Source organism: Kogia breviceps, chromosome 5, assembly GCF_026419965.1.
Source record: "Kogia breviceps isolate mKogBre1 chromosome 5, mKogBre1 haplotype 1, whole genome shotgun sequence".
NCBI classification, from domain to species: Eukaryota; Metazoa; Chordata; class Mammalia; order Artiodactyla; family Physeteridae; genus Kogia; species Kogia breviceps.
The window spans coordinates 101777102-101804509 of record NC_081314.1 but is presented as its reverse complement, the minus strand read 5'-3'; the positions used below and the strand labels follow the sequence as shown (position 1 = coordinate 101804509).

Below are 27408 nucleotides of genomic sequence, written 5' to 3'. Positions count from 1 at the left end.
GGGAAAGGACAGTTGAAGGCCTGAATGACATGATTTAATTAAACATAGAGTAAAAAGAAAAAAAGATTTTAAAAATAATGAAATTTACACAGGCCCTGGATATCTTGGGTAAGCTGTCTACTATAGATGCTGTCTACATCAGTCCCTAGAAATTTTCAGTTTCAAATCACCAGTTGGTACACAGGACCTATCAGTTTTTAGGACTTGCTTCAGATATGATACATGAGTCCAGGAGTCTATTCCTTGAAGACTTGGCTGCACAGGGGTTAGTTAAGAGCACCCGGTAGGGGCCTTTCCAGCACAGTTGAAGAGAGTCTTTTTGGAGATGTGTTTTCCAATAGATGAAATGTCCGGGCTGTGAGGTGTAATGGTTGATGTCTTCATCTCCTAGGAGCACACTGTGGAAAGCTTGTTCTACCAAAGCATAATTATCTTCTATGGACTTGATAAAGTCTTTGCAAAATTGAAGTATATCCCCCTTTATTAGCTGTGGGTGAAGAGAAGCAGGGACTAAGTGTATCGGCCCTCCTGTAATTATTTCAAAAGGCGAAAGTTTATGTATCCTGAGGGAATAGATCTAAGATTTAGAAGAAACAGTGGTAATGCTTTTGGCCAGGGTAATTGGAGGGTTTCATCTAATTTAGCTGAGTCTTAATAATTCTATTTATAACATTCGATAGCTCCTAAGGACTGAAGAGGATAAGCACAATGAAAGTGCTGCAGAACTTGCCAGACAGCACAGAATTGCCAAGTTTTGATCGACAAAGTGGGTTCCTCGATCACTATGAAGTTCAAGGTTGGGGGGGTTCCCCAAGTGGGAATAATTTTTTAAATAAGATTTTAGGTACAGAAGATGCACTCACCTGTTTACATGGGAAGCCTTCAGTTCGGTGTGAAAACATGCAAACCATTATTAAAACATACTTGTATTCATGAGATGGGGGCAACTGTATGAAATCCATTTGCCAAACCTCAAAAGGTCTATTAAATGGTAAATTAAAATATCCAGGGGCAGTACAAATAGGTTCCCCTGGGTTAAATTCAGGACAGATAGAACAAGCAAGATAAGGACTTTTTGCAGCCTTGCAGTGTTGGTTTCCCCACCAACATTGATTCATGAACATTATCACTTTATCAGTTGACCAATGATTTAACTCATGTATGGTAATTAATAATAAAAATTTTAGATTTTCTGAGAGTACCAGTTCATTATTGGGTCCAATCTCCAAATTTTAGATCTCCAATTTGCTTTTTCCTTTTCAGGGGCCATTTGTTGGATTCCCCTGGTTAATTCTCTTATGTTGTTGCCAGAGGAAATAGTTTTCTGGACCATAACAAAGTTTCGGTCCATGGATCCCATACAAGCAGCATTTTCTGCATAGACATCAGCGAGGTGGTTTCCTTTGGTTTCCAGAGGGTCAGACTTAGAATACCCAAGAACGTTAAATAATAGCCAAGGCTGCTGGCAGGAGTACAGCATTTAATAAGTTTGGGACATAAGGGCCATTTTTAATTTTGTCTCCACTGGAAGCAAGAAAGTCTTGTTTCCATAATATTTCAAAATCATGGGCTACTCCAAAGGCATATCAACTATCAGTATAGATGTTTGCAGTTTTACCTAGCTAGAATACATGCTCAAGTAAGAGTGTATAATTTGGCTTTTGGGGCTAAAGTGGTCAAAGCTAAGGGTCTTTGCCTTAGCGATTTCAAAAGGAGTTGATGTTGCATATCCAGCACGATATTTACCATTTTCATCTTTCAAGTAAGGGCTATCAGTATTCCATGGGAAATTAACGTTTGTTAAAGGGGGTTTCTTGTAACTAGGGGGTACTAGGTGATCCATCAAAGTCAAACAGTCACGAGGGGTTTTGTCCATGGAAGAAGGAGGAAGGGTAGTAGGGTCAAGATTGTTACAATGAACAAGGGTGATATGGGGGACATTTAGCAAGAGAATTTCATAAGAAGTAAGATGGTTTGCTGAAAGGTGTTGGGTGTGGTGTGAGTCCAAGAGAGCTTTGACAGCAAGAGGTAGAAAGACGGTCAAAGAGGGAGGATCCCTTGACTATGTCTTCAGTGGCCTTTAACAGAAGGGTAGTAGCAGGGATAAACCTGTGGTATGGAGGGTAACCTCGGGCTGCAGGATCTTAAGATTTGTGACCTAGAGGTCAGTGGTAGCCCCCATGTTTTACAGTAAGTACTCCAAGGGCATCTCCCTCTTTTTCATATACAGAAAGAACAGGACAGTTTGGATAGCCAAGAGCAGGTGGATTTATTAAGCTTTCCTTCAAGGTTTTAAAGGCTAAGTCATCTTGGTCTTCCCAGATAATGGGATCAGGTTTAGTGGTTTTTAATAAGACATACAGGGGCTGGGTGATTAAGGAGAGGTTTGGAACCAATTGTGACAATAACCAGCTAGCCCAAGAAAACCCTGTAGCTGACTTCTGGTTTTAGGTTTGGGGAAGCTCAAGATGCTACGAAGCTTATCAGGATCTAGGTATAACCCTTCTCCTGAGCTTAAATGTACTAATACTAAATGCCCAACTTGAGTTTGAACAAATTGCAATTTTTCACTTGAGACCTGTGTCCCTTAGTGGTTAAGAGCTTTAAAAACTGAATACTGTCTTCTTGTGAGGAGGTTTGAGAGAATGAACAGAAAAGTAAATCATCTACATATTGTAGTAAGGCGGAGCCTCCAGAGAATTTTTTTTTTTTTTTTTTTTTTTTTGCGGTACGCGGGCCTCACTCTTGTGGCCTCTCCCATTGCGGAGCACAGGCTCCAGACACGCAGGCTCAGCGGCCGTGGCTCACGGGCCCAGCCGCTCCGTGGCATGTGAGATCTTCCCGGACCAGGACACGAACCCATGTCCCCTGCATCGGCAGGCGGACTCTCAACCACTGCACCACCAGGGAAGCCCCAGAGAATTTTATATCATCCAGGTCAGCTCTTAAAATTTGTGAAAAGTAAGAGGGGTTTTCAGTAAAACTCTGGAGCATTACTGTCCAGGTATATTGTTGCTCTTCCCCAGTAAAGGCGAAAGGATATTGGCTAGCCTTATCAATTGGAATACTAAAGAATGCACTGCATAAATCAAGGTAAAAAATTTGCTTTCAGTAGGGATGGATGCTAAAAACACCACATGGGGATTAGGAACAAGAGGATGGTGAAGAATAACAATATTATTTATTGCTCGGAGATCTTAGACAAATCTCCATCCTTGACCATTAGGTTTTCCTACAGGTAACATAGGGGTTTTACAAGGACTGATGCAAGGGATAGTAAGTCTCTGTGCTTTATGAGTCTTCTATGCTAGGTCTTGTGCCCTGTAAAGCTTCTTTGTTTATAGGGTAGCAATTCTGGGAAGAGGATTTCAGGAATGAATTTGGTTTTTAACGGGGAGACTCTATAAATTCTGCCCATGTCTGTGGAGGATTTTGCCCTCAAAATAGGGGACACTAAATCTAATAATGGGGATAAGTCTGAAGTTTGAGTTTCCCTGGTTTGTAAAGTAATATGAAAGAAAAAGGGTTTGGATTTTCTTGGGGATGAGGTTCTGAGATTCAAGGGCTTTGAACTCAAGAGTTATATATCTCCTTTCAAGAGGAAGAAATAGCAGCATGATATTTTTCTAGGAAATCTCATCTTAGTAAGTGGACAGGAAATGATTCACTGAGGAGAAATGAATGGTTACCTTGCAAAGATCCCAAGCAAAAGGGTATAGGTTTAGAAATAGGGACATGTTTTCGTTTATTTGAGGCCACCACTATTTGAATAAATGTACTACTCTGAGAAGAAAGAGACTGTTTAATTATAGTAGGGTTGGAGCACAGAGAGAGCAGCTACCTATGTAGATGATTATTGTAAGGGATTCATCCCCAATCTAGAGAGTAGTTTCCCATGGCCTGTGTAATGGTAGGATGGGAAACAGTCCCTGTGTTTCCTCAGAGTCCCATCATTGGGATGAGTCTGACCCTCGGCTCTTAGAAAGCTTAGACCTTTTTGATCTGTAGCAGTCCTTTTTCCAATGGCCAGGTTTTTTTTTACAATAATGACAGAGCCCAGGAGGGAAAGTTTGTTTGGGAGATTCCATTTGTTGAAGTTGAAGATTTAAAATTTTAGTTGCCCTTCTTTTGGAATCATCTTCTAGGGTGCAGCCTAACTGATTAGCTAGATTGACAAGATCAGAGGTGGGCATTGTTTCCCATTCTATGTGAGTTCTCTTGACTAACAGGGATAGATCTGTTTAAACCATTTATAGACATTGATTTAAAGGCTACCCTGGTGGATTCAACATCTATAGCAAGTCCAGAATTTTCTTTAAAGACAACCTGGAGTCTGCTGTAATAATCATAAACAGATTTGGCAGGCTTTGGGGTACGTGTCTGAATTTTGTTCCAGTCTACTGGTTTAGGGAAAGCTCTTGGGATGGCAAGATGCCACCTTTTGGGTATGGCATGAGCTTGGTCATATAAAAGAGCCAGTGGTTGACTTACTTGGAATTCTAAGGATTGTTTGGGGCTTTCCCAATTAGCAGTTTTCATCCAACGCTGGGCTTAACCTTTTCCAGAAAGCAAGTACGTGAATTGATAAAGACTGGAGAAGCCAGGTTGATAAGTCTGAATTAAAACATTGAATTCTTCTGCAAATCTATGAGGATCTTCATTTACCTTAGGAAATTCTTTTATTATAGCTCAAGATTCAGCTTTGGTCCATGGAATGTAAGAAATTAATGGTTTAGCAGGATCCTCAGAAAACCTAATTTTTTTAAGGGAAAGTTGGTAAGTTTCAGCATTAGAGAGGAAGGAAAGTTCAGATAAAGGAAGGGGGTTAGAAGAGGGCAAAGGTGTACATGGAGGAGGTGGAGCAATAGGGTAAGGGAAACCTCAGCTGGTGCTGTGCAGGAAGAGACCTCAAATGATTTTTTATCTCCTTTCAGTTGTTTATTTGCTTTAGCTAACTTAGAAATAGTAATTTGTAAAGAGGCAATTTTTGAATCCTGAACACATTTAAAAGTCTCTATGTACCAATTAAAATAGCTATCTCGGGCTTCCCTGGTGGCACAGTGGTTGAGAGTTTGCCTGCCGATGCAGGGGACACGGGTTTGTGCCGTGGTCTGGGAAGATCCCACATGCCGCGGAGCGGCTGGGCCCGTGAGCCATGGCCGCTGAGCCTGCGCGTCCGGAGCCTGTGCTCCGCAACGGGAGAGGCCACAACAGTGAGAGGCCTGCGTACCACACACACACACACACAAAATCTATCTCATTAAGTATGTTTAGTTCTATTGCTACAGTCTTCTAATTTACTCTGGAGAGAAACAAGTTTGGGGAAATCAAAAATTCCCCATAATGGCCATTGAATTTCTAAATTATCTTTACTAAGTTTGGTCCATTTAGTCAAAAATGCACGTGAGGAGAGACCATAATTCTGTAACGTAAAACTGGCTGAGGTCCCTGAAGGAGGGCCATCCTTAGAGCATTTAAATGACTGGAATCCCATACATCATAGGTTTTTTTGAGAGCAAAAGAAAAATTCCTAAATAGCTTGATGGGTATGCTTTCGGGGTTGAGAGTTGTGTTTTGTTCTAGAGTGTGCCTTTCACAAGATTCTTTAGATTTTTCTTCCAGGGGATGGCCTTTGTCCTGGTTATCTGACCCATGACCAGGTGCCCCTTGTTGCATGAAAATTGTCTTGCAGTTGGCGGATGACTTATTGTCAATCCAGCCTTATTCTCTCACGGGAGTCTTTTGTCTCAAAGACCAAAGTCTCTCATAAGGAGGTGGAAGTGTTCTAATAGTATTTATTTGCTCCACTCACATCCACTTATATTATTTTTAATTGTTGCTCTCAAGAATTCCATAGGAATTAAACCGAAATTCTACCGTACTTCCAATAAGAAAACAAATGAGTATTCATCAGAGGATAAAGCCTTCAAACAGATCCCAAATAAAGTCAGAAAGCTCAGCCAAAGGGAGGGAGCTCAGAATCTAAGAGACTTTCCAAACCGAAAGTAGACGGTAACTCAGCAGAGTGATGAGGGCAAGGGACTTGGTGTGGGCACCTTGGTGTGGCACTTTTGAGGCCAAGGAAAGTTGCCTGTAGCTTGCTACAGTTTGCCTGTCCTGATTTGTAATTCCTCTCTGCTATTCCTGAATAAACTCATCTTTTTGACAATTTTGAGCTTGCCCAGTTTCCCTCTTTATTTAGGTTGACATCCCCAAGCCTGGTTCTCCAATCCTCATTAAAATTCTAGAAGACGCCCAATCTCATTTGTAAATTGGACCATTAAGTTGGCAATAGAGACTGAAAAGCACCAGAAAACAAGTGTCATAACATTCCAAAGTGAGGAACCAAACCAAATTGCAGAAGTTTCCAAGCAGGCAGCAGAGAAATATTTCCTCTGCTTAAGTTAACCAGATTTAATTTCTACTCTTTGAAGTTAAGATACCTGACAGAGACAATCTTAACCCCTGACCAAAGTTGATTTGTCAAAGGATAGAAATCTCATCCCAGCTTGACTTTCTGGTTATGCAGTTTTGAAAACAAAACCTAGTGGCCTTAAACAATAATTTATTTCCTCTCAGTGTTCAGGTGGTTGCTGGACTCAGCTGGAAGTGTCACTTGGCATCTCTCATGCACTTGCAGTCACATATCAGCCAGGCCTGCAGTCATATGAAGGTTTGACTGAACTAGACGTCTAAGAATTCTCACTTACATATGTGGTAGTTGTTACTGGCTATCAAGGGGAGCTCTGCTCAGGCTGTCAACCAGAGCCTCTGTACCTGGCATCTCCGTGCGGTTTGAACTTCTCACAGCACAGGGCTGAGTTCCAACAGGGAGTATCCAAACACTAGAATTGCAAGAGGCCCAGGTAGAATTATCAATGCTTCAAAAGCCACATACCATCATTACTATTTAAGATAGAGTCACAAGAACAGCTCAGATTCAGAGAAGGGGCTTGTATAAGGGCATTAGGATATGCAGCAAAATGGCCCTCCAGTGATGTCTGTATTCTAATCCCTGGAAGCTGTAAATATGTTACCTTACATGGCAAAAGAGACTTTGCAGATGTGATTAAGGACATGGACATTGAGGGACTTCCCTGGTGGTCCAGTGGTTAAGACTCCATGCTCCCAATGTAGGGGGCCCATGTTCTATCCCTGGTCAGGGAACTAGATCCCGCACGCATTACGCAACTGAAAAAAAAAAAAAAGAAAAGGAAAAGATCCCTCATGCTACAACTAAGACCCAGCACAGCCAAATAAATAAATAAATATTTTTTTAAAAAAAGTATATGGACCTTGACGTAAGGAGATTATCCTGTATTATCCAGTGTGCCTAATCTAAAATATGAGTGCTTCAAACTGGAGAAACTCTCTCAGCTCCAAAGAACCAGAGAGACATCAGTATGAGAAGGACTAGGCCTGTCATTGCTCACCTGAAGATGGAGAAAGGGAGCCATGAGCCAAGGCATGCAGGTGACCTCTAGAATGTGGAAAAGCAAGAAAACGGATTCTCCCTTAGAGCCTCCAGAAAGGAGCTCAGCCCTGCTGACATATTGATTTTAGCCTAGTGAGACCCATGTTGGACTTATTGCCTACAGAACTGTAAGATAATAAATTTACGTTGTTTAAGCCACAAAATCTGTGGCAATTTGTTATTAAGTATAATAATAAGAAACTAATACAGCGTGGGACTTTCCTGGTGTTGCAGTGGTTAAGAATCCACCTACCAATGTAGGGAACACGGGTTTGATCCCTGGTCTGGGAAGATCCCACATGCCGCAGAGCAACTAAGCCTGTGTGCCACAACTACTAAGCCTGCGCTCTACAGCCCGCGAGCCATAACTACTGAAGTCTGCATGCCACAAATACTGAAGCCCGTGCACCTAGAGCCTGTGCTCCACAACAAGAGAAGCCATCATGATGAGAAACCCGTGCACCACAACGAAGAGTAGCCCCCACTCACCGCGACTAGAGAAAACCTCGCACAGCAACAAAGACCCAATGCAGCCAAAAGTAAACTAAATAAAATAAATAAATTTATTTTTTTAAAAAGAAACGAATACAGCGTGAATACCAGGAAATATGGCTCATTGGGAGATCATCTTTGGACACCAGCTCCCTCACCAGATCTATAAGAGTTCTTTCTTAGGAATGTAGGAATTAGAACTAGAAGACTGCTCACCCTCTTAGATGAAAAATACCTAAATCCAGAAATTGCTGGTAGTAGCCCATTTTCTAACATGCACTCTATGATCAGAATACACCATTTACAGTTTAAAAAATGAATTGATGATATCAACACTAATTGAAAAGTGAAAAATCTCAGACCCTTAACATTCTGTATTTCTTATGTTGTGCAAAAGAGGTTTTATTGATTTACTTAAACAGTCTATTTCCTTCAACAATGAAATCATTTAAGCCTAGAAACAGTCAATTTTGCCTTAACTAATAAGTTCGTTGGGCAAGAAAGAAATGTATACACATGACTTGGTAGATATAAAATGAATATTCCTTAAGCGGGAGCTAGAATAGAAAGATATACTGTGCTCTTGGATTGAAAGAATTAATAGTTTTTAAATGGCCATACTGGGGCTTCCCTGGTGGCACAGTGGTTGAGAATCTGCCTGCCAATGCAGGGGATACGGGTTTGAGCCCTGGTCTGGGAAGATCCCACATGCCGCGGAGCAACTAGGCTCGTGAGCCACAACTACTGAGCCTGCGCGATTGGAGCCTGTGCTCCGCAACGAGAGGCCGCGATAGTGAGAGGCCCGCGCACCACGATGAAGAGTGGCCCCCGCTCACCACAACTAGAGAAAGCCCTCGCACAGAAATGAAGACCCAACACAGCCAAAAATAAATAAATAAAATAATTAATTAATTTTTTTAAGTGTCTTAAATGGCCATACTATCCAAAGCAATCTAAAGATTTAATGCAATCCCTATCAAAATACCCATAACATTTTTCACAGAGCTTTGCTTATATTGAATCTTGGTGAATAACTTTTGCTGAATTGAATCCAAAAAGGCCAAGCTAGAGAAAAAAGGGTTTGGGGCAGGGGAGTGAGTGATATTGTATTAAAATAGAAGGTTAACATTCTTAATTTGACAAATTCTACAATCATTTACACCACAATCTACCCAATAGCTACTAAGTAGGCAAAAGAAAAGTGAAGCTCTAAGCCGAAAAGGTTAATGACAAAACCAATTATATTCTTTTCATAATTTTTATTTCAAAATCTTTGGTCTAACCTCCTGAGACTTTGCCAAGCAAAAGTTGGAAGACTGGCTGAAACCGTGTCACAGTGTCCACATGCTTGATCTTCAGCACACTGTCCAAGGCAGTATGAAGCAGAAATATCCAAGCACATGCCATTAGCCACAGAGAGCCTACTTGTGACTCACCTGCCATGAGCTGACAGTCTGAGTGAGGGACAAGAGGAGCTGAGGTCACCATGTGACCATGTTGATGATATCCTACGACTTCCATTCCAAGAATATCACGCAGGAAATTTATTCTATTTATTATCATCCTCTTGACAATGTCCACTATGAATCTCCACAGTATGCCAGCAGACAATACCCATACCAGCCAGGGGTAAAAAACACCATGTGCTTTGCCCACAAGTGAATGGCTATACAGCCTAAGGGTGAAGGGAACATGCTCTGGATTTAAATCCTGACTATACCTCTTACTAGCTGTATAACCTTGGGGAAATGACTCAACTTATCTGTGCATCAGTTTCCTCACCTCTTCTAACCTTTTTTTTTTTTTACGGTACGCGGGCCTCTCACTATTGTGGTCTCTCCCGTTGCGGAGCACAGGCTCCGGACGCGCAGGCTCAGCGGCCATGGCTCACGGGCCCAGCCACTCCGCGGCACGTGGGATCCTCCCGGACCGGGGCACGAACCCATGTTCCCTGCATCAGCAGGCGGACTCTCAACCACTGCGCCACCAGGGAAGCCCTCCTCACCTCTTCTAAGGGGATAATAATAGCACTCACCTTGATTTTCCCCACTATTGTAAATATCTTAAGGATATCACTCTATTTACATACGATTTGAGAGTTACTGGCCACCATGGTAGTAAGCTCACTAAATAAATGTTAGTTTTCACTGTTATCGTTATTACTGTTTTAATTAATGAAGAGACATATGCTGAAATCAACAATACCAAGAAGACAGACAGATACTCTAATTGGGACTATCTGCACACATAATCATGAAAACTCAAATAAAAGTAATAAAATCCAGATCTGTACTTACCAGATTCATCTGGCAAAAGTTCCAAGTATCTTTATTCATAAAAGTTAATGTATGACTTTTCATGTCACCCCCAAGGAGAGCTCTTTAACATTTAATTTATCTAGTATTTTCATCCTCCATCATACTCTGGACAGGCTAATTAATATAATATCAATGGCTGGCCTGGCATATTCTCCTCATTATACCAACAGTCTTTTAGGGAAAAATGAAGAGGTGAGAGGGGAATATTGGGGCTCAGAAACAAACAGTGGTAAGTATGGGCAAACGATGAACACCCAAAACCAGGCAAAACACCAGATAATTGTCACCTGATCACTTTCTAAATAATTGTGGGTTGATTTTAGTGAACAAGAATATGAAGATGTATTTAAAGTTGTATGTTTTCAACTATGCAGCATAAGAAGTGGTGATTTGAATTTGGTGTAAATTTCTACAGCTCTTGAGACTATATCTCTATGCCCAAATGGTAAAATAATCAGCAGATTCCATAAAACAGTATTGCAAGAAGTCATTTGATTTCTAGCAAAAAAATATATATATATTCTTGGCTTTCATAGTGGTATTTGGAAGGCTGTTTTAGAATAAATTTTATTAGCCTAGAAAAGACAGTAAATGAACATTCCAGCTGTTATTCCATGAAATAAAGCAATGTGATTGTCCTTCTTGGGGTTTTATTTTCCTGCTTCTTTTTATATATATATATATATATATATTATATATATATATATTATATATATATAATATATATATATTTAATTATCAAATGTCAACTAGTCCTTCCCAAAATTCAATTTTTAAACTATATTAACTTTAAAGAGTTGGACCTGAGGGGAAAGTGGCAGTGTTCCTAAATGGACAAGATATAGTAATACATCTTATTGACTGTCTATACGTGGTTGATTTCCAGAACTATTGTTTTTCCACTTCTGGAATTCATATCAGCAATGTGGATCTTCTTAAGAAAACCATTTTTTAAGCACAACCAAAAAAATGCCTGTTGATTCTCTAGGTGTCTCACACTGACTGTGCCTTTGTCTTGTTTGGGTTTATACAAAAATTTGGCATGCTGGCAATATTTATGTGCAGAGGGTTAGAGCTGAACAACCTTGAGTTAGAGATGAACAACACTTGAAAGCTTGTAGCTCATGTTTGATGCACTGTCACACCTTTATGACCTCCACCCCAGTAAGCCACAGGAATATGAAGAGTCAAGGAATCTGTGCTCAGTAACTTCATTATTACCCAAGAGGTTATGAATTATATTTCATCTTCATCAGGTGAGATAATACAAGAAGTGTCGAGGTGTGCACTAGGACACAGGTTTTCTCCATGCCTCCTCATATTTGGGACTTCCTCATACTCTCAACACTGAGCCCCACTATGTTATAAAAAGCTAGATTCCAGGGTTTTTCAACATGGTAAACATTAAGTAGTTTACAAATAGTGAGAACTGAAAACTCCTTAATTTGTTTTCTAACTTGTAATGTCTAACAATATGAAATTGAGCAATTAACTTATGCTTGTCTGGCTGCTTTACTTTTTCCAGGAAAGAGATATTAGGAAAGGTTGTGAGAGCTAATAAAACCATGATACACTACTTGGGAATGTTTATGAATTATCCCTTCTCTAAACACAAAAATTCTAGTCACTTCAGACTCTAATTGTCCATTGCACAAAACAATGAAAATATCTTGAAATTTGTATCACCTTAATGTCTGCGAATATTTTCTTAAAAACAAGCAGCTCACACACACCTATAATGGTGGCCAAATGATTTTTCTAGTGTGAATTTTGTCAGCAAACACTCTAGAATAATCTGGGACCAGAATGTTCATCACAAATGACCTCATACCCTCTTCTCTATTTCTAAGAACAGGACATATGTGTGTGTACATGTTTAGGGCCACAATACAGTACTATCAGCATATGAAACAACCTGAGATTTCTTAATTTTGCTAAAATGTGATGATAATTACAGAAAAAAAGATGAGGAAGGGAACACAGTGTTCAATTTTACTTTTGATCTTCTAGTTAAACATCATAGCAACTCCGTACATGTTAGAACTTTACTTTCCCTCATGAGCTAATAAACTCCTCCTAAGACGTCGAAATTGCTCTGCAAAGCATACTATGAAACACTTACCAAATCGAAGTAGCAAAGATATTTCAATAACTCAACATCCTTAGACACTTTTAGTGGGAAAAATAGTTGGAAAAGTCAAGCCACAGTATTGCCAGACTTTACACGTGGACATAAACATTTGTTCTAATGTCAGAGCTATTTATTGAAGCTGTGGAACAAAAATGAAACACTTTTCATATTAAAGGCATGAATCATGTACATGTAGCTAATGGTGAAAATTCTAAATATTGTGAAATGCAAATTCCCATTCCAAATTTAAAGCTGTGTATTAAATACTACCTTGTTTGATATGTATGTTTTAATGTATGATTGTTTTATACAACAATTCTATAAAAACACAGTATTGAATAGTAATAGGACAAGAAGTAAAATATATTTTTTCCATACTCAATGAATTTGCTAAGTTTTATTTCACTCAAATTGTATTTGTATTGAATTCTAAAACACTTCTAGAATAGGGAAAAAAATCCTCCAGCCCTTAATAAATATTTTTTGAATAAATGAATGAATAAACAAAATCTAAAAATGAAACAAAAAATAATAAACCTAAAATTTTTACATAAAAGAAATTAAATCTTTATATTTGTTAAACTAGTTAAGAATGAAGATGGTACAGTCTCATAACCTTCCTCAGTCTCTCTCCAGAGGCTGTGAAGGAGCTGAAATTAGGCTATACTCCAGAAAGGTGTATCAATTTATAATCCACCCCAACCTACATGAAATGGAGCATATCCCTGAAAACTCACTTTACTGTTACAACTGATGTAGAGTATATATAGAGAAATTTTGAAGGCCTTGGAAATAGTAGTTCAATTAAGATACTGCCAAATATATGTAAAATAGATAGCTAGTGGGAAGCAGCCACACAGCACAGGGAGATCAGCTCGTTGCTTTGTGACCACCTAGAGGGGTGGGATAGGGAGGGTGGGAGGGAGGGAGACGCAAGAGGGATATATGTATATGTATAGCTGATTCACTTTGTTATAAAGCAGAAACTAACACACCATTGTAAAGCAATTATACTCCAATAAAGATGCTTAAAAAAAAAGATACTGCCAAAATTTAATCAATAGCCACTTAATGAAGACAGAGTATTTTAAAATTCATCTTAGGGTATTCTTTTACTCAATTACATGTTAAGAGGAGAAGGAGCATCTTGTGCATCTAAAAGAGTCTGTGACTTGATTTAAAGGAAATCTTCCTCTAAATTTCAATAAAAATAGAGTTTCCTGACCTTTAACAACAGAGTTTGAACTGAGCAGGTCCACTTATACTTGGATGTTTTTTAATAGAAAGACTGCAGTACCACACAATCTGCAATTGGTTGAATAGCAAATACAGAACTATGGATACGTTGGTTGAATAGCGAATACAGAACTATGGATACGGTGGAACCGCGTATACGGGGATTTTCAACCATGTGGAGGTTCAGCACCCCTATTTCCCCACGCTGTTTAAGGGTCAACTGTATGCTTTTTTTTTTTTTTTTTGCGGAACGCGGGCCTCTCACTGTTGTGGCCTCTCCCATTGTGGAGCACAGACTCCGGAGGTGCGGGCTCCGGATGCGCAGGCCCAGCGGCCATGGCTCACAGGCCCAGCCGCTCCATGGCATGTGGGATCTTCCCAGATCAGGGCACGAACCCGCATCCCCTGCATCGGCAGGCGGACTCTCAACCACTGCGCCATCAGGGAAGCCCAACTGTATGCTTTTAAATAAGCACTTTTCAAATTTTATTGTGTTTACAAATCACTTAGGGATCTTGTTCAAATGCAGATTCTTCTTCCTGCAGTTCTGGGAAGTGACCTAAGTTTGTTTGTTTGTTTTTCTTTTGAACAAGATCCTCCTGGTGGTAATGCTGATGGCCCTTGGACCACACTTTGAATAGCATTTTAAATAGCTGACAAACCACTTTAGGGCCTCTTAAAATCACCTATGTCTCTAGAAACTTTTACTTCAACTCAAGATCCTAGTTTCTCAAGTGAGGGAACTAAATTTTTATTTCTGATTCCATCAACTCTATTTTATAAAACCAGTTGCTTGTGTAAAGTGCCAGAAAGACAGGCCCAAGATATTTAGCAGTTTTTCTATTTAAAAAAAAAAAAAAAAAAAAAAAAAAAGGAGCTCTGCCCACAAGAGCAAAAGCCAGCTCTACCCACCACCAGTCCCTCTCACCAGGAAACTTGCTCAATCCTCTTAGATAGACTCATCCACCAGAAGGCAGACAGCAGAAGCACAAAGAACTACAATCCTGCAGCCTGTGGAACAAAAACCACATTCACAGAAAATAGACAAGATGAAAATGCAGAGGGCTATGTACCAGATGAAGGAACAAGATAAAACCCCAGAAAAACAACTAAATGAACTGGAGATAGGCAAACTTCCAGAAAAACAATTCAGAATAACAATAGTGAAGATGATCCAAGACCTTGGAAAAAGAATGGAGGTGAAGATCAAGAAGATGCAAGAAATGTTTAACAAAGATCTAGAAGGATTAAAGAACAAACAAACAGAGATGAACAATACAATAACTGACATGAAAACTACACTAGGAGGAATCAATAGCAGAATAACTGAGGCAGAAGAACGGATAAGTGACCTGGAAGACAGAATGGTGGAATTCACTGCTGCAGAACAGAATAAAGAAAAAAGAATGAAAAGAAATGAAGACACTAAGAGACCTCTGGTACAACATTAAATGCAACAACATTCACATTAAAGGAGTCCCAGAAGGAGAAGAGATAGAGAAAGGACCCAAGAAAATATTTGAAGAGATTATAGTTGAAAGCTTCCCTAACATGGGAAAGGAAATATCCACCCAAGTCCAGGAAGTACAGAGAGTCTCATACAGGATAAACCCAAGGAGAAAAATGCCAAGACACATAGTAATCAAACTGGCAAAAATTAAAGACAAAGAAAAATTATTGAAAGCAACAAGGGAAAAATGACAAACAACATTCAAGGGAACTTGCATAAGGTTAACAGCTGATTTCTCTGCAGAAACTCTACAAGCCAGAAGGGAGTGGCAGGACATATTTAAAGTGATGAAAGGGAAGAAACTATGGCCAAGATTACTCTACCCAGCAAGGATTTCATTCAGATTCGATGGGGAAATTAAAAGCTTTACAGACAAGCAAAAGCTAACAGAATTCAGCACAACCAAACCAGCAAACAAATGCTACAACAAATGCTAAAGGAATTTCTCTAAGTGCAAAACACAAGAGAAGAAAAGGACCTACAATAACAAATGCAAAACCATTAAGAAAATGGTAATAGGACATTACATATCAATAATTACCTAAAACGTGAATGTAATAAATGCCCCAACCAAAAGACACAGGTTGGCTGAATGGATACAAAAACAAGACCCATATATATGCTGTCTACAAGAGAAGTGTCCCACTTCAGACCCAGGGACACATACAGACTGAAAGTGAGGGGATGGAAAAAGATATTCCATGCAAATGGAAATCAAAAGAAAGCTGGAGTAGCAATATTCATATCAGATAAAATAGACTTTAAAACAAAGAATGTTATAGGAGACAAGGAAGGACACTACATAATGATCAAGGGATCAATCCAAGAAGAAGATATAACAATTATAAATATATATGCACCCAACATAGGAGCACCTCAATACATAAGGCAACTGTTAACAGCTACAAAGAGGAAATCGACAGTAGCACAATAATAGTGGGGGACTTTAACACCTCACTTACACCAATGAACAGATCATCCAAACAGAAAATTAATGAGGAAACACAAGCTTTAAATGATACAATAGCCCAGACAGATTTAATTGATATTTATAGAACATTCCATCCAAAGACAGCAGATTACACTTTCTTCTCAAGTGCGCACAGAACATTCTCCAGCATAGATCACATCTTGGGCCACAAATCAAGCCTCAGTAAATTTACGAAAATTGAAATCATATCAAGCATCTTTTCTGACCACGATGCTATGAGATTAGAAATGAATTACAGGGAAAAAAAGTAAAAAAAAAAAAAAAAAAAAAAAAAAAAAAATGGAGGCTAAACACTATGTTACTAAATAACCAAGAGATCACTGAAGAAATCAGAGGAAATCAAAAAATACCTAGAGACAAATGACAATGAAAATACAATGGTCCAAAACCTATGGGATGCAGCAAAAGCAATTCTAAGAGGGAAGTTTATAGCTATACATGCCTACCTCAGGAAACAAGAAAAGTCTCAATTAACAATCTAACCATACACCTAAAGGAACTAGAGAAAGAAGAACAAACAAAACCCAAAGTTAGTAGAAGGAAAGAAACCATAAAGATCAGGGCAGAAATAAATGAAATAGAAACAAAGAAAACAATGGCAAAGATCAATAAAACTGAAAGCTGGTTCTCTTTGAGAAGATAAACAAAATTGATAAACCATTAGCCAGACTCATCAAGAAAAAGTGGAAGAGGACTCAAATCAATAAAATTAGAAATGAAAAAGGAGAAGTTACAACAGACACCGCAGAAATACAAAGCATCTTAAGAGACTACTACAAGCAACTCTATGCCAATAAAATGGACAACCTGGAAGAAATGGACAAATTCTTAGAAAGGTATAACCATCCAAGACTGAAGCAGGAAGAAATATAATATATGAACAGACCAATCACAAGGAATGAAATTGAAACTGTGATTAAAAATCTTCCAACAAACAAAAGTCCAGGACCAGGTGGCTTCACAGGTTAATTCTACCACACTTTAGAGAAGAGCTAGCACTCATCCTTCTCAAACTCTTCCAAAAAACTGCAAACGAAGGAACACTCCAAAAGTCATTCTATGAGGGCACCATATTGGTTTGAACCAGACAAAGATACTTAAAAAACAGAAAATTACAGACCAATATCACTCATGAACATAGATGTAAAAATCCTCAACAAAATACTAACAAACAGAATTCAACAACATGTTAAAAGGATCATACACCATGATCAAGTGGGTTTATCCCAGGGATGCAAGGATTCTTCAATATATGCAAATCAATCAATGTGATACACCATATTAACAAATTGAAGAATAAAAACCATATGATCATCTCAATAGATGCAGAAAAAACTTTTGAGAAAATTCAACACCAATTTATAATAAAAACACTCCAGAAAGTGGGCATAGAGGGAAACTACCTCAACATAATAAAGGTCATATATGACAAACCCACAGCAAACATCATTCTCAAAGGTGAAAAACTGAAAGCATTTTCTCTAAGATCAGGAACAAGACAAGGATGTCCACCCTCACCACTATTATTCAACGTAGTTTTGGAAGTCCTAGCCACGGCAATCAGAGAAGAAAAGGAAATAAAAGTAATACAAATTGGAAAAGAAGAAGTAAAATTGTCACTGTTTGCAGATAACATGATACTACACATAGAGAATCCTAAAGATGCCACCAGAAAACTACTATAGCTAATCAATGAATTTGGTAAAGTTGCAGGATACAAAATTAATGCACATTAATCTCTTGCATTCCTATATAGTAATGATGAAAAATCTGAAACAGAACTTAAGGAAACACTCCCATTTACCATTGCAACAAAACGAATAAAATACCTAGGAATAAACCTACCTAGGGAGACAAAAGACCTGTATGCAGAAAACTATAAGACACTGATGAAAGAAATTAAACATGATACCAACAGATGGAGAGATACACCATGTTCTTGGATTGGAGGAATCAATATTGTTAAAATGACTATACTACCCCAAACAATTTACAGATCCAATGCAATCCCTATCAAATTACCAATGGCATTTTTTACAGAACTAGAGCAAAGATATCTTAAAATTTGTATGGAGACACAAAAGACCCCGAATAGCCAAAGCAGTATTGAGGGAAAAATACAGAGCTGGAGGAATCAGACTCCCTGACTTCAGACTATATTAGAAAGCTACAGTAATCAAGACAATATGGTACTGGCACAAAAACAGAAATATTGATCAATGGAACAAGATAGAAAGCCCAGAGATAAACCCATGCACGTATGGTCAACTAATCTATGACAAAGGAGGTAAGGATATACAGTGGAGAAAAGACAGTCTCTTCAATAAGTGGTGCTGGGAAAACTGGACAGCTACATGCAAAAGAATGAAATTAGAACACTCCCTAACACCATACACAAAAATAAACTCAAAATGGATTAAAGACCTAAATGGAAAGCCAGACACTATCAAACTCTTAGAGGAAAACATAGGCAGAACACCCTATGACATAAATCACAGCAAGATCCTTTTTGACCCACCTCCTAGAGAAATGGAAATAAAAACAAAAATAAACAAATGGGACCTAATGAAACTTAAAAGTTTTTGCACAGCAAAAGATACCATAAACAAGACCAAAAGACAACCCTCAGAATGGGAGAAAATATTTGCAAATGAAGCAACTGACAAAGGATTAATCTCCAAAATTTACAAGGCAACTCACGCAGCTCAATAACAAAAAAACAAACGACCCAATCCAAAAATGGGCAGAAGACCTAAACAGACATTTCTCCAAAGAAGATATACAGATTGCCAACAAACACATGAAAGAATGCTTAACATCATTGATCATTAGAGAAATGCAAATCAAAACTACAATGAGATATCATCTCACACTGGTCAGATTGGCCATCACCAAAAACTCTAGAAACAATAAATGCTGGAGAGGGTGTGGAGAAAAGGGAACTCTCTTGCACTGCTGGTGGGAATGTAAATTGATACAGCCACTATGGAGAACAGTATGGAGGTTCCTTAAAAAACTACAAATAGAACTACCATATGACCCAGCAATCCCACTACTGGGCATATACCCTGAGAAAACCATAATTCAAAAAGAGTCATGTACCACAATGTTTACTGCAACTCTATTTACAATAGCCAGTACATGGAAGCAACCTAAGTGTCCATCAACAGATGAATGGATAAAGAAGATGTGGCAAATATATACAATGGAATATTACTCAGCCATAAAAAGAAACGAAATTGAGTTATTTGTAGTGAGGTGTATGGACCTGGAGTCTGTCATACAGAGTGAAGTAAGTCAGAAGGAGAAAAACAAATACTGTATGTTAACACATATATATGGAATCTAAGGGGGAAAAAAATGTCATGAAGAGCCTAGGGGTAGGATGGGAATAAAACACAGACCTACTGAGCATGGACTTGAGGATATGGGGAGGGGGAAGGGTAAGCTGTGACAAAGTGAGAGAGTGGCATGGACATATATACACTACCAAACGTAGGGTGGATAGCTAGTGGGAAGCAGCCATATGGCACAGGGAGATCAGCTGGGTGCTTTGTGACCACCTAGAGGGGTGGAATAAGGAGGGTGGGAGGGAGGGAGATGCAAGAGGGAAGAGATATGGGAACATATGTATATGTATAACTGATTCACTTTGTTGTAAAGCAGAAAGTAACACACCATTGTAAAGCAATTATACTCCAATAAAGATGTTTTAAAAAAAAAGGAAGATGTGGTACATATATATAATGGAATATTACTCAGCCATAAAAAGGAACGAAATTGGGTCATTTGTAGAGAGGTGGATGGATCTAGAGACTGTCATACAGAGTGAAGTAAGTCAGAAAGAGAAAAACAAATAACGTATATTAACGCATATATATATATGGAACCTAGAAAAATGGTACAGATGAACCGGTTTGCAGGGCAGAAATTGAGACACAGATGTAGAGAACAAACGTATGGACACCAAGCGGGGAAAGCAGGTGGGGGTGGGGGTGTGATTAATTGGGAGATTGGCATTGACAGATATACACTGATGTGCATAAAATGGATGACTAATAAGAACCTGCTGTATAAAAAAATAAATGAAATAAAATTCAATAATTCAAAAAACAAAACAAACAAAAAAATGTTAAAAATGTCACATTGCATTCAGCTTCTCCTAATTGATCCTATTTAGAGATTTCTGCAGCCCACAGTGTATCACAGAAACATCAAAATGAAATATTATGATGGATGTGTGTATTTTTATGGAGCAGGGAATTAGGGTGTCATATTTATCTCCTGGATGACATCCATTGCCAGCTGGCTAAGCTTAAGAAATTCCGAACACTAGTCTTGCCAGAATTCTGCCCCCACAATCTGGCTGACAGCTTTATCAACAACCAGGAGGCAGAACAGGCCCCAGCCTGGCTTCCCATCTCTGTAGTGCCAACTGCAGTTTGAATGTTTGGGCTTCAGCAGCAACAGAAGCAGACAGGCCCTAAAGATCTAAAGTGAACAGATACTGCTTTTACTAACAACAATAATGAAAAAACCAATCTCTGACATTCAGAATGTGCATGCACTTTTAAGGCAATGATGGCTTAAGCAATCAGTAATATAAATTCCTCGATGACATTTACTGAATATTGTATTTGAAATATCGATAATCATTACATTAGGAAATAAAAAGCACCTTCCTTAAACAAATATACCTTTTAAGTTTCTAGAAGGTAAACCATACCAAGAAGAAGAGAATAATGAACAGGGCAATGGATCAGGCCATATATGTCAAATCCCTCTTCACCTGCATGAATAGTCAAAGCTGAGTAAGATGACACACTATAGAAAGATCCTGTAAAGAAAGTTGATGCAAACTTATTATCCCTTAACTCTTTTTGTTGAATGAAGTAATGCTAGTTATTCCAAGTTGTCCAACAAGCTTCTCTATTGTTCACCCATCAGTTTCCCAAAGAAGTTGGCTGGAGGTGACAAGAGGGAAATGATATCAGCAAAGACCCCCCAAAGAGACAGCTAAGCAGTTCAGTCTCGGCAGTTTTGCTTCAGGGACAAGGTTGTTCCAGAGGCAAGACTGGCCAGAAAGTTGCAACTAGCTGCTTGCAGGAACAAGCTGGTAAGCAGTAAAATATTATTAAATTTATTGTTATTTAATAATGAGACTTGGCAAAAAGATAGGTAAGACATCCATTAGGTAGCAATCATAAAAAAATACTAGAAAATAACAAGTGTTGGCAAGGGTGTGGGGAAATTGGAATTCTTGTTGCATTGTTGGTGGGGATGTAAAATGGCATAGCCACTGTGGAAAACAGTATGGCAGTTCCTCAAATGTGAAATATAGAATTACCATATGATCCAGCAATTCCACTTCTGGGTATATACCCAAAAGAATTGAAAACAAGGACTCAAACAGATATTTATACACTTATGTTCATAGCAGCATTATTCACACTAGCCAAAATGAGGAAACAACCCAAATATCCATCAACAGATTAATGGATAAACAAAGTGTGGTATACATGTAAAATGGAATATTATTGACCTTTAGAAGGGAATGAAATCCTGATACATATTACAATATGGATGAATCTTGCAAACATTATGCTAAGTGAAATAACCTGGACACAAAAGGACAAGTATTCTATGGCTCCACTTACATGAGGTGCCTGAAGTAGGTAAATTCATGAAGACAGTAAGAAGAATAGAAGATACCAGGTGCTAGGGCTGGGGAGTTATTATTTAATGGCTATAGAGTTTCTTTCAGGGATGATAAAAAAGTTCTGGAAATGGATAGTGATGATGGTTGCACAACAGTGTGAATGTTTTTAATGCTACTGGATTGTACACTTAAAAATTAAAATGGTAAGTTTTAAGTTATATGTATTTTACCACAATAAAAAAATAGAAAAAAATTAATCCATTGAATACTTAAAGAACCTGATTTAAATTTTTTCTCTTTTATTTCATTTTTATTCTTCCCCATAAATTAAAATTTTTAACAAGAGCTAAGTATAGAAAGTGGATCTTAGAAGACAGGCACATGCACTTGGTACCATTTTCTTTGTTTTCTTTGCTCTATTTGATTAGTGCCTGTGCTAATACAAAGGATTAGACTCACACAAATCAAGATCTTACCCAGTATCAAGCTTTCATAATGATGTAAAAGAGTCAGGTAATCCATGGGCTCAGACAAAGCAGAGAGGATTTGGGGACATTGAGGTGGCCCCCTTCTTATGATGAGCACTCACTCTCTGGTCCAAAATGATAGATGAGCTCTCCAACGGAGGATATATGGGGTTATCTCACAGAGTAAGGGAACATTTTATTTATGATACATCTCTGTTTTATACTCTAGCTTTCATGTCATTTTTTTTTTTTTTTTTTTTTTTTTTTTTTTTTTTTTTTTTGCGGTATGCGGGCCTCTCACTGTTGTGGCCTCTCCCGTTGCGGAGCACAGGCTCCGGATGCGCAGGCCTAGCGGCCATGGCTCACGGGCCCAGCCGCTCCGCGGCATGTGGGATCTTCCCGGACCAGGGCACGAACCCGTGTCTCCTGCATTGGCAGGCGGATTCTCAACCACTGCGCCACCAGGGAAGCCCTTTCATGTCATTTTTCAAGGACATCTTACTAAGAGCACTCCTGCTAGCAAAGATCATTAGCCTAATTACCTAAAGGTCCAGAATCACATTGTCTAGGACCTGCCTTCTTCCCCCTCATCCTAGGTGGAGCATCCCCTGGTAGTCAGGGGCAAACTGGGTCACAGTTCAGTTACATTAACTCCTTCCTCATCATTAACAAATTTATTCTGATTGCACACATGAACTAGTATGTACATATTTGTCTTTAGAAATAATCATTTAATGTACAAACCTGCTATGATATTTTCATGGGAGTTTCTACTCCTAAAGCTTGATGTCTAGACCTCTACATTAGGAACACTCGCCAGACAAATGCATCAAATATCACCTGGTGAGAGTGAGAAGGAAAAGACTGGGTTTCTAAGTCCTCACATAGCTCAACAAGGTCTCAGATCCAACGATTCATAGGTAAGGAGCTACAGGCAATGAAAACCTAAAGTAAAAGGAACATTGCTTTCACATCAATCACATTTCAGGTCAAAAGGCATTGAAGGAATGGATGCTTTGTTGCCTCAGAAGGGTTTTCCAGGGTCTGCATAGTTTATTCCATCTTTCCCATTCTCTGTTGTTAACCTTTCACATCAGAGTTTTTGTTCTCCACCTCCCTGCTTGGACTGCAGGATTCAGACATTTCTTTGCATCCCAGGTCAACCTTGCCTTTAACAAGAACATACATTTCTCCTTGCCCAAAATTCTTGGTTTGGCCTCAGCCCATTCCATCCAGATCACACCTCTCGAGGCATGAGGCTGGATAAGAGGGCTAGGTATCCCACAGATCTGGGAGGCAAACCTGGATAAAACTGGTGGCAGGAGCAGCTGCCACCCCAACCTGACCACCATGCAGAAAACTTGGCCCTTTCACCATCACTTGCCCTCAGTACAGGGCTTCTCTCTGCTCTGTTCCTCCTACTGAACCAAATCTTTTGCAAATGTGGGCAAAACAGCAGTAGCAGGGAGAAGCCTAGGCCTTTAAAACTCTCCTCAAAGTGTCTTAAAACTCTCCTCAAAGTTCCCTGATGGCGGTGGTGAGTCTGGACTCCAGCATCACTACCTAAAATTCTGAGATTAATAGTAGCACCAGGGAGCCACAGGAATGGAACCAAAGCTGGTGCCTCAGTTGTGACTATATAGTGTTCCTAATTAATCCCATCTGGCTTCATATAATTATCTAAGCAGAAGTACTGTTGGCATTATTTGAATCACAGATTTAGCTCTGGCTTCTGCCCTTTCTTCAAAGCATGTAGCAATGCAAGCAGAAGGAATAATTTGCTTCTTATAGACATATGCCCTGGACAAGAGACATCTTCTGGGTGAGATACTACCAGAAACATAATCCATAACCAATAAAAAATCCTTTCTGTAAATAGTGCCAAATGCAATTTTAAAACCCTTATAAAAAACAAAACAAAACAAAAAAACAAAAAACCTTATAAATCATGATAGTTTAAAAAATGAATGGCACATCATAGTTTACAAAGTATTTTCACCAATTTTCCCATTTGAAAGGAAAATAGGGAGTAAATGTCACAACTTCAAACTAAAAATAACAGAAGAAGAATTGGCTTTAACTGGGAAGAAGAAAGAGTTAAGATACTCCCTCTCACCAAGAAATAACAGGGGAAATAAATAAGAAGACAAACAACTAACCTAAGACCAAACTTCAACATCAATTTTATATGTGCCCCTGTCAAGGGGACTATGATATGTAGTCCCAACATGCTTTGTGGTAGGATTCACCTGGGTTCAGGTATTTCTGGAATTCTGATTATACAGGCTTTTCAGAAACTTATACTGCTAGACAATTCACTCATGGGAAGAAAACGATTTGGTTTAAGCTATAGAATATGTTTTCAAGAACTGCTATGTTGTGATCATACCTATCTCTTACAATCTTTACATTTCAGTTTCTGAAGAAAGAAAAGCAGGATTTTCACTTTATTTATATGCATCAGAGAAGTGCAGGAAAACATTTCCATGAAACTTACTGTGACTGACAATCTGCTCAGTTGCAGCAATGTGTTTGATATGGGCTCTGGACACAAAGCAAACCCCCATAGTAGAAAATGACAACTGATGCTCTTGCCAACCCTGCCAGTGTCTGGTGACCATGACCTGCATAATCCTGAGTGCTTGTCTCTTAGTGGCGGTTCCCTGTGTATGTGTGTGTCCCACCAGAGTTATCTGGGTGGGTGGTCTATGAAATATTTGGAATTTATGGCCAACCTTGCCTACAGACAGGCAACTACTTTAAATGCTATTGCTTGCTGTTTGATTGTGGAGTGGTAGTTCTCCCCAGAATCAAATCAAACACTAATAATGCTATGAGATTCTGGTTACTATTAGTATAATTCATTTATGTTCAAGGGTAAGACTTGCCAACACATAAAACATATCCTTCAGAGCCAAGGTGAAAAGGGAATCATTCTTTGCCACTTCTCCAAAAAAGAAAAGGAAAGAAAGTGAGATACTATCCTGTGTAAGCCCACAGATAGCTTTTCTTTTCTGCTAACAGTTTTATTCTCTCTCCAGAGTTCTAATGTATATCAAACCACTGCATAATATTTCTCAAAATTTTAAATGTCAATAAGAATTTCAAAACAAAACAAACTATTTTTGAAAAAGATATCTTTTCTCATTGTGAAAATAATTATTCAAAGGCCATACTAAGCCATTATACCTTCAATTTAGAAAAAAGTAAATACCCTTGGAAGAATAATACCATAATGTATTTGACACTATTTACACTTAGTATGAATGAAGGCTAGGAGAATTGGCTTCTACTGGGAAGAAGAAGGAATTAAGACACTAACTCATCAAGGAAGAACAGAAGACTGAAAGTAAAGGAATAGAAAAAAATAACCCATGCAAATGGAAATGAAAAGAAAGCTGGGATAGCAATACTCATATCAGAAAAAACATATTTTAAAATAAAGTCTGTAACAAAAGACAAAGATGACCATTATATAATGATAAAAGGGTCAATCCAAGAAGAGGATATAGCATTCATAAATATATGTGCATTTAATATAGGAGCACCTAAATATATAAAGCAAATATTAACAGACATAAAGGGAGAAATTGACAGTAATACAATAATAGTAGGATACTTGAATATACCACTTGCATCAGTGGACAGATCAACCAAACAGAATATTAATAAGGAAACAGTAGCCTTAAATGACACACTACACCAGATGGTCTTAATAGATATCTGTAGAACATTCTACCAAATAAACAAACAAAAAACCCCAGCAGAATACACATTCTTTTCAAGTGCACATGGAATTTTCTCCAGGATAGATAACATGTTAGGCCACAAAACAAGTCTCAATAAATTTAGAAAATTGAAATTATTTATATTAAACAACTTTTCCAACCACAACAGTATGAAACTAGAAATCAATTGCAGGAAGAAAAATGGAAGAAACACAGACATGTAGAGACTAACAACATCTTACTAAGAAAAGAGTGAATCGACAAAGAAATGAAAGATGAAATCAAAAAATACCTTGAGATGAATGAAAATAGAAATTCAACTTTCTAAAATCTATAGGACACAGCAAAAGCAGTTCTAGGAGGAAAGTTTATAGTGATACAGGCCTACCACAAGAAACAAGATAAGTCTCAAATAAACAACCTAACTTTCCATCTGACAGACTTAGAAAAAGCCCAAAGTTTACAGAAGGAAGGAAATAATAAAGATCAAAGCAGAAATAGAGACCAAAAAAAAACCTCACAACACAATAGAAAAGATCAATGAACCTAAGAGCTGGTTTTTTTGAAAATATAAACAAAATTGATAAACCTTCAGCCAGACTCACTAAGAAAAAAAGAGAAGCCAAATAAACAAAATTAGAGGTGAAAAAGAATGAAGTAATAGAAAAAGCCACAGGTACCATAAAGTGGCCAGTCCATCATGGTATAGTTTAAGGCTGTCACCTAATGGAAAGGCTTATAGAGCAAATGTTCTCTCAAACTTAAAGCACAAGCTGAATGTCATAACTTTCTTTTGATTAAATCTCCATTAAATGCTCCTGAAAATAGAATATACTACTGAAATATGGTTTGAGTACTTCAATATTCCAGGCTTGTACATAGCCATGCAGGCTGTGCTTGCATTAACAGTATCCTGAGAAACAAGACATGTAGGAAAACTGATAGTGACTGGTATTAAGATGCTGTCACTCCTGTCCTTTCTGTGGCTACAGGACATGTGATTGGCAGCTGAGGTAAGCACATTCCAGTCACAAGGTGAGCTGTACTGTATTTCATTCAGCAACTGCTGAGAGGCCAAGAAGTAGGAATTCCTCTAGGGCAATCCCTGGAAACAGCTATGGAAGTAAAGGAGTGCTACAGTTATGTCTGCCCAGATTTAGTAAAAGAATTTAACAAGTATGACACAGAGGGGCCAAGTAGATTAAACAGTATACTAGAATCAAGGCAATCTCAAAGAAAGAATTTTCCATTGACGTTGGTTACGACAGATCCTTGGAACCTGAAATCTTTTTTCATCCAGAATTTGCTAATCTAGAATTTAGCTACCTAAAAAGTAGTAAATGAAGTAATTCAGCATTATCTTATTGGTGTCAGAGTTCTCTCTACAAGGATACTGACCTAA

General features: G+C 38.5%; 1 pseudogene; it reads left to right on the top strand.

Annotated features, from left to right (window-relative positions):
* Positions 1-708: 708 nt before the first annotated feature.
* Positions 709-27408, top strand: LOC131756878 (actin-related protein 3 pseudogene; annotated as a pseudogene).